The sequence below is a fragment of the Lactuca sativa genome, chromosome 3 (assembly GCF_002870075.4).
Source record: "Lactuca sativa cultivar Salinas chromosome 3, Lsat_Salinas_v11, whole genome shotgun sequence".
Lineage (NCBI taxonomy): Eukaryota > Viridiplantae > Streptophyta > Magnoliopsida > Asterales > Asteraceae > Lactuca > Lactuca sativa.
The window spans coordinates 170,575,200-170,583,611 of NC_056625.2; positions in this window are offsets into that span (position 1 = coordinate 170,575,200).

Here is an 8,412-nt window from a genome sequence, read left to right on the forward strand (position 1 = left end):
CCTAAGGACCATTTAAGGAGTTGATGGCAGTAAACTATGATTTTACGGCAGTAAACTCTTATGTTCCATGTTTAAATGTGTGTTAGTGGTCCTAGGTTAATTACAATGCACATACGAAGGTTCTAGGGTTGATTCCATAACTTAGGAAGTGATTGGGACTTGAATTGACCTTGGAAAATTAGTTTATGGTCTATGAAGATGTTCATGGAGAGTTTACTACCTTAGACACATGAGTTTATGGCTGTAAACTCATGTTTGTCCATGATTTATGTGATTTGGTGGTTGAAGGTTAAGCATGCTAAGTTCTAGACCCATTTCTAAGCCATATAAGGTGTTAAGGGCACTTTAAGACCCATTAGAGGAGTTTAAGGTCTAAGAATAGGTGTTTACGGTCCAAGAATGTTCTTGGGCCGTAAAATCAAGTTTCACCCATTTGAGTGTGTTTTGGTGCATCTCATGAAGGATTATAAGGTTCTATACTCTCATGGAAGCTTTTTGGAGGTGTTTAGGGGCAATCTAACACCTTAAAAGGTGTTTATGGTCTATGAATGAGGGTTTATGGTCCAAGCATGCTCTTGGGGTGTAAAATCAAGTTGACCCCCTAAATCGTAAGATTTTGATGCTCTAAGTCCATTCCTGCAAGTCCAAAGGTCTTAACTAAGCACTAGAAGTGATTTGGAGGGGTTTTGGGGCTTCAAAACCCTCTTTAGAGGTGTTCACGGTTTTTAATAAGATATAAGGTAGTTTTTAATACACAAAAACTATAGATTGAAAGTCATGGGATTACCATCCCGTACTAGATATAAAAACCATGGGAATACCATCCCGTACTAGATGTAAAGACCATGGGAATACCATCTCGTACTAGATATAATTTCTATACATCAAAGATAGATATAAAAATCTGTGAATAAACTTATATTATTATATTAATACGTATTGTGAGTCGGGTAACCATGCTAATATGACCACGAGACCTCCTTGACGTTCTTCATGCATCGGACGATATTCAGAATTTATCACTCCAGGCGTACCCGCCTAACTGTAGCTAACAGTTTAGGTGTGGGACTATCAGTCCCGAATAGATCTATTCACAAATTCCACGCTCTTCCTCCAGGAGACTCTGGTTACACTTCCGGGGAGGATTTACTGATAACCCGAAGGGTTTAATAAAGATATATCTCACAAGCTAGTATTAAATTATTCACGGTATACTCGGTGGTTGTCAAACATCATAATCGTTTTAACACGTAATACAGTAAACACAATTTAATACAACGGAATTATCTGGCATGATACTTTAAATTAAACAGAGATAAACTGAATCAGACATAGTTTATCTATTAACTTTGCATAAATTCTGTGTCCGTAAAACAAGAACTAAAGATCCCAAATTATTCCCATAATAATTTAATTGGTTTGATTGTTTGCTTTACTGTAATTGAAATCTACTTAGTTATATTCAGTAAAACATCCCTTATGCTCCGCATGATACAAAAGGGGTAATGATATCTAAAATTTTGCCAGATATTTATATAATTACATTAGTTTTAGGTTTCAAAAACATTTATAGTTTGCTTTTATTCTCCCCTGAAAACATTGAAAAAAATGGAAAAAGGTGTAGGGGTATGAACTCACCAGTCGAGAAACGAGTCGGTTTGGATGCTAAGTGTTAGTTTGGGGGTTGATAACGCGCGAAGTTCCTACGTAATATGAAATGATACATAATTGTATCTACATAGACTTCAAACCACCAATTAGATAAGAGTAAACACTTCTAGACGCAAAATCACTTCAATTCAAGTGTTTGGAGTGACCCGAGTAGCATCTATGGACGTGTATGGATTAGATATGGAGTTTACTCTTCAAGAGTAAACTCGTTTAGGAGTTTACAGTCCAAATGACCAACTTCCCATGATTTTATGGCCGTAAACTCATGGTGGGGTGTTCATGGTTGCTAAATTGCCTTATAACACTTGAGGGTTGATGCTTGACTTGGTTTCAAGGCTTTGGAAGGTGATTTGAACATCCTAAGGACCATTTGAGGAGTTGATGGCAGTAAACTATGATTTTACGGCAGTAAAATCTTATGTTCCATGTTTAAATGTGTGTTAGTGGTCCTAGGTTAATTACAATGCACATAGGAAGGTTCTAGGGTTGATTCCATAACTTAGGAAGTGATTGGGACTTGAATTGACCTTGGAATATTAGTTTATGGTCTATGAAGATGTTCATGGAGAGTTTACTACCTTAGACAAATGAGTTTATGGCTGTAAACTCATGTTTGTCCATGATTTATGTGATTTGGTGGTTGAAGGTTAAGCATGCTAAGTTCTAGACCCATTTCTAAGCCATATAAGGTGTTAAGGGCACTTTAACACCCATTGGAGGAGTTTAAGGTCTAAGAATAGGTGTTTACGGTCCAAGAATGTTCTTGGGCCGTAAAATCAAGTTTCACCCATTTGAGTGTGTTTTGGTGCATCTCATGAAGGATTATAAGGTTCTATACTCTCATGGAAGCTTTTTGGAGGTGTTTAGGGGCAATCTAACACCTTAAAAGGTGTTTATGGTCTATGAATGAGGGTTTATGGTCCAAGCATGCTCTTGGGGTGTAATATCAAGTTGACCCCCTAAATCGTAAGATTTTGATGCTCTAAGTCCATTCCTGCAAGTCCAAAGGTCTTAACTAAGCACTAGAAGTGATTTGGAGGGGTTTTGGGGCTTCAAAACCCTCTTTAGAGGTGTTCACGGTTTTTAATAAGATATAAGGTAGTTTTTAATACACAAAAACTATAGATTGAAAGTCATGGGATTACCATCCCGTACTAGATATAAAAACCATGGGAATACCATCCCGTACTAGATGTAAAGACCATGGGAATACCATCCCGTACTAGATATAATTTCTATACATCAAAGATAGATATAAAAATCTGTGAATAAACTTATATTATTATATTAATACGTATTGTGAGTCGTGTAACCATGCTAATATGACCACGAGACCTCCTTGACGTTCTTCATGCATCGGACGATATTCAGAATTTATCACTCCAGGCGTACCCGCCTAACTGTAGCTAGCAGTTTAGGGGTGGGACTATCAGTCCCGAATAGATCTATTCACAAATTCCACGCTCTTCCTCCAGGAGACTCTGGTTACACTTCCGGGGAGGATTTACTGATAACCCGAAGGGTTTAATAAAGATATATCTCACAAGCTAGTATTAAATTATTCACGGTATACTCGGTGGTTGTCAAACATCATAATCGTTTTAACACGTAATACAGTAAACACAATTTAATACAACGGAATTATCTGGCATGATACTTTAAATTAAACAGAGATAAACTGAATCAGACATAGTTTATCTATTAACTTTGCATAAATTCTGTGTCCGTAAAACAAGAACTAAAGATCCCAAATTATTCCCATAATAATTTAATTGGTTTGATTGTTTGCTTTACTGTAATTGAAATCTACTTAGTTATATTCAGTAAAACATCCCTTATGCTCCGCATGATACAAAAGGGGTAATGATATCTAAAATTTTGCCAGATATTTATATAATTACATTAGTTTTAGGTTTCAAAAACATTTATAGTTTGCTTTTATTCTCCCCTGAAAACATTGAAAAAAATGGAAAAAGGTGTAGGGGTATGAACTCACCAGTCGAGAAACGAGTCGGTTTGGATGCTAAGTGTTAGTTTGGGGGTTGATAACGCGCGAAGTTCCTACGTAATATGAAATGATACATAATTGTATCTACATAGACTTCAAACCACCAATTAGATAAGAGTAAACACTTCTAGACGCAAAATCACTTCAATTCAAGTGTTTGGAGTGACCCGAGTAGCATCTATGGACGTGTATGGATTAGATATGGAGTTTACTCTTCAAGAGTAAACTCGTTTAGGAGTTTACAGTCCAAATGACCAACTTCCCATGATTTTATGGCCGTAAACTCATGGTGGGGTGTTCATGGTTGCTAAATTGCCTTATAACACTTGAGGGTTGATGCTTGACTTGGTTTCAAGGCTTTGGAAGGTGATTTGAACATCCTAAGGACCATTTGAGGAGTTGATGGCAGTAAACTATGATTTTACGGCAGTAAACTCTTATGTTCCATGTTTAAATGTGTGTTAGTGGTCCTAGGTTAATTACAATGCACATAGGAAGGTTCTAGGGTTGATTCCATAACTTAGGAAGTGATTGGGACTTGAATTGACCTTGGAATATTAGTTTATGGTCTATGAAGATGTTCATGGAGAGTTTACTACCTTAGACAAATGAGTTTATGGCTGTAAACTCATGTTTGTCCATGATTTATGTGATTTGGTGGTTGAAGGTTAAGCATGCTAAGTTCTAGACCCATTTCTAAGCCATATAAGGTGTTAAGGGCACTTTAACACCCATTGGAGGAGTTTAAGGTCTAAGAATAGGTGTTTACGGTCCAAGAATGTTCTTGGGCCGTAAAATCAAGTTTCACCCATTTGAGTGTGTTTTGGTGCATCTCATGAAGGATTATAAGGTTCTATACTCTCATGGAAGCTTTTTGGAGGTGTTTAGGGGCAATCTAACACCTTAAAAGGTGTTTATGGTCTATGAATGAGGGTTTATGGTCCAAGCATGCTCTTGGGGTGTAAAATCAAGTTGACCCCCTAAATCGTAAGATTTTGATGCTCTAAGTCCATTCCTGCAAGTCCAAAGGTCTTAACTAAGCACTAGAAGTGATTTGGAGGGGTTTTGGGGCTTCAAAACCCTCTTTAGAGGTGTTCACGGTTTTTAATAAGATATAAGGTAGTTTTTAATACACAAAAACTATAGATTGAAAGTCATGGGATTACCATCCCGTACTAGATATAAAAACCATGGGAATACCATCCCGTACTAGATGTAAAGACCATGGGAATACCATCCCGTACTAGATATAATTTCTATACATCAAAGATAGATATAAAAATCTGTGAATAAACTTATATTATTATATTAATACGTATTGTGAGTCGGGTAACCATGCTAATATGACCACGAGACCTCCTTGACGTTCTTCATGCATCGGACGATATTCAGAATTTATCACTCCAGGCGTACCCGCCTAACTGTAGCTAGCAGTTTAGGTGTGGGACTATTAGTCCCGAATAGATCTATTCACAAATTCCACGCTCTTCCTCCAGGAGACTCTGGTTACACTTCCGGGGAGGATTTACAGATAACCCGAAGGGTTTAATAAAGATATATCTCACAAGCTAGTATTAAATTATTCACGGTATACTCGGTGGTTGTCAAACATCATAATCGTTTTAACACGTAATACAGTAAACACAATTTAATACAACGGAATTATCTGGCATGATACTTTAAATTAAATAGAGATAAACTGAATCAGACATAGTTTATCTATTAACTTTGCATAAATTTTGTGTCCGTAAAACAAGAACTAAAGATCCCAAATTATTCCCATAATAATTTAATTGGTTTGATTGTTTGCTTTACTGTAATTGAAATCTACTTAGTTATATTCAGTAAAACATCCCTTATGCTCCGCATGATACAAAAGGGGTAATGATATCTAAAATTTTGCCAGATATTTATATAATTACATTAGTTTTAGGTTTCAAAAACATTTATAGTTTGCTTTTATTCTCCCCTGAAAAAACATTGAAAAAAATGGAAAAAGGTGTAGGGGTATGAACTCACCAGTCGAGAAACGAGTCCGTTTGGATGCTAAGTGTTAGTTTGGGGGTTGATAACGCGCGAAGTTCCTACGTAATATGAAATGATACATAATTGTATCTACATAGACTTCAAACCACTAATTAGATAAGAGTAAACACTTCTAGACGCAAAATCACTTCAATTCAAGTGTTTGGAGTGACCCGAGTAGCATCTATGGACGTGTATGGATTAGATATGGAGTTTACTCTTCAAGAGTAAACTCGTTTAGGAGTTTACAGTCCAAATGACCAACTTCCCATGATTTTATGGCCGTAAACTCATGGTGGGGTGTTCTTGGTTGCTAAATTGCCTTATAACACTTGAGGGTTGATGCTTGACTTGGTTTCAAGGCTTTGGAAGGTGATTTGAACATCCTAAGGACCATTTGAGGAGTTGATGGCAGTAAACTATGATTTTACGGCAGTAAACTCTTATGTTCCTTGTTTAAATGTGTGTTAGTGGTCCTAGGTTAATTACAATGCACATAGGAAGGTTCTAGGGTTGATTCCATAACTTAGGAAGTGATTGGGACTTGAATTGACCTTGGAAAATTAGTTTATGGTCTATGAAGATGTTCATGGAGAGTTTACTACCTTAGACACATGAGTTTATGGCTGTAAACTCATGTTTGTCCATGATTTATGTGATTTGGTGGTTGAAGGTTAAGCATGCTAAGTTCTAGACCCATTTCTAAGCCATATAAGGTGTTAAGGGCACTTTAACACCCATTGGAGGAGTTTAAGGTCTAAGAATAGGTGTTTACGGTCCAAGAATGTTCTTGGGCCGTAAAATCAAGTTTCACCCATTTGAGTGTGTTTTGGTGCATCTCATGAAGGATTATAAGGTTCTATACTCTCATGGAAGCTTTTTGGAGGTGTTTACGGGCAATCTAACACCTTAAAAGGTGTTTATGGTCTGTGAATGAGGGTTTATGGTCCAAGCATGCTCTTGGGGTGTAAAATCAAGTTGACCCCCTAAATCGTAAGATTTTGATGCTCTAAGTCCATTCCTGCAAGTCCAAAGGTCTTAACTAAGCACTAGAAGTGATTTGGAGGGGTTTTGGGGCTTCAAAACCATCTTTAGAGGTGTTCACGGTTTTTAATAAGATATAAGGTAGTTTTTAATACACAAAAACTATAGATTGAAAGTCATGGGATTACCATCCCGTACTAGATATAAAAAACATGGGAATACCATCCCGTACTAGATGTAAAGACCATGGGAATACCATCCCGTACTAGATATAATTTCTATACATCAAAGATAGATATAAAAATCTGTGAATAAACTTATATTATTATATTAATACGTATTGTGAGTCGGGTAACCATGCTAATATGACCACGAGACCTCCTTGACGTTCTTCATGCATCGGACGATATTCAGAATTTATCACTCCAGGCGTACCCGCCTAACTGTAGCTAGCAGTTTAGGTGTGGGACTATCAGTCCCGAATAGATCTATTCACAAATTCCACGCTCTTCCTCCAGGAGACTCTGGTTACACTTCCGGGGAAGATTTACTGATAACCCGAAGGGTTTAATAAAGATATATCTCACAAGCTAGTATTAAATTATTCACGGTATACTCGGTGGTTGTCAAACATCATAATCGTTTTAACACGTAATACAGTAAACACAATTTAATACAACGGAATTATCTGGCATGACACTTTAAATTAAATAGAGATAAACTGAATCAGACATAGTTTATCTATTAACTTTGCATAAATTCTGTGTCCGTAAAACAAGAACTAAAGATCCCAAATTATTCCCATAATAATTTAATTGGTTTGATTGTTTGCTTTACTGTAATTGAAATCTACTTAGTTATATTCAGTAAAATATCCCTTATGCTCCGCATGATACAAAAGGGGTAATGATATCTAAAATTTTGCCAGATATTTATATAATTACATTAGTTTTAGGTTTCAAAAACATTTATAGTTTGCTTTTATTCTCCCCTGAAAACATTGAAAAAAATGGAAAAAGGTGTAGGGGTATGAACTCACCAGTCGAGAAACGAGTCGGTTTGGATGCTAAGTGTTAGTTTGGGGGTTGATAACGCGCGAAGTTCCTACGTAATATGAAATGATACATAATTGTATCTACATAGACTTCAAACCACCAATTAGATAAGAGTAAACACTTCTAGACGCAAAATCACTTCAATTCAAGTGTTTGGAGTGACCCGAGTAGCATCTATGGACGTGTATGGATTAGATATGGAGTTTACTCTTCAAGAGTAAACTCGTTTAGGAGTTTACAGTCCAAATGACCAACTTCCCATGATTTTATGGCCGTAAACTCATGGTGGGGTGTTCATGGTTGCTAAATTGCCTTATAACACTTGAGGGTTGATGCTTGACTTGGTTTCAAGGCTTTGGAAGGTGATTTGAACATCCTAAGGACCATTTGAGGAGTTGATGGCAGTAAACTATGATTTTACGGCAGTAAACTCTTATGTTCCATGTTTAAATGTGTGTTAGTGGTCCTAGGTTAATTACAATGCACATAGGAAGGTTCTAGGGTTGATTCCATAACTTAGGAAGTGATTGGGACTTGAATTGACCTTGGAATATTAGTTTATGGTCTATGAAGATGTTCATGGAGAGTTTACTACCTTAGACAAATGAGTTTATGGCTGTAAACTCATGTTTGTCCATGATTTATGTGATTTGGTGGTTGAAGGTTAAG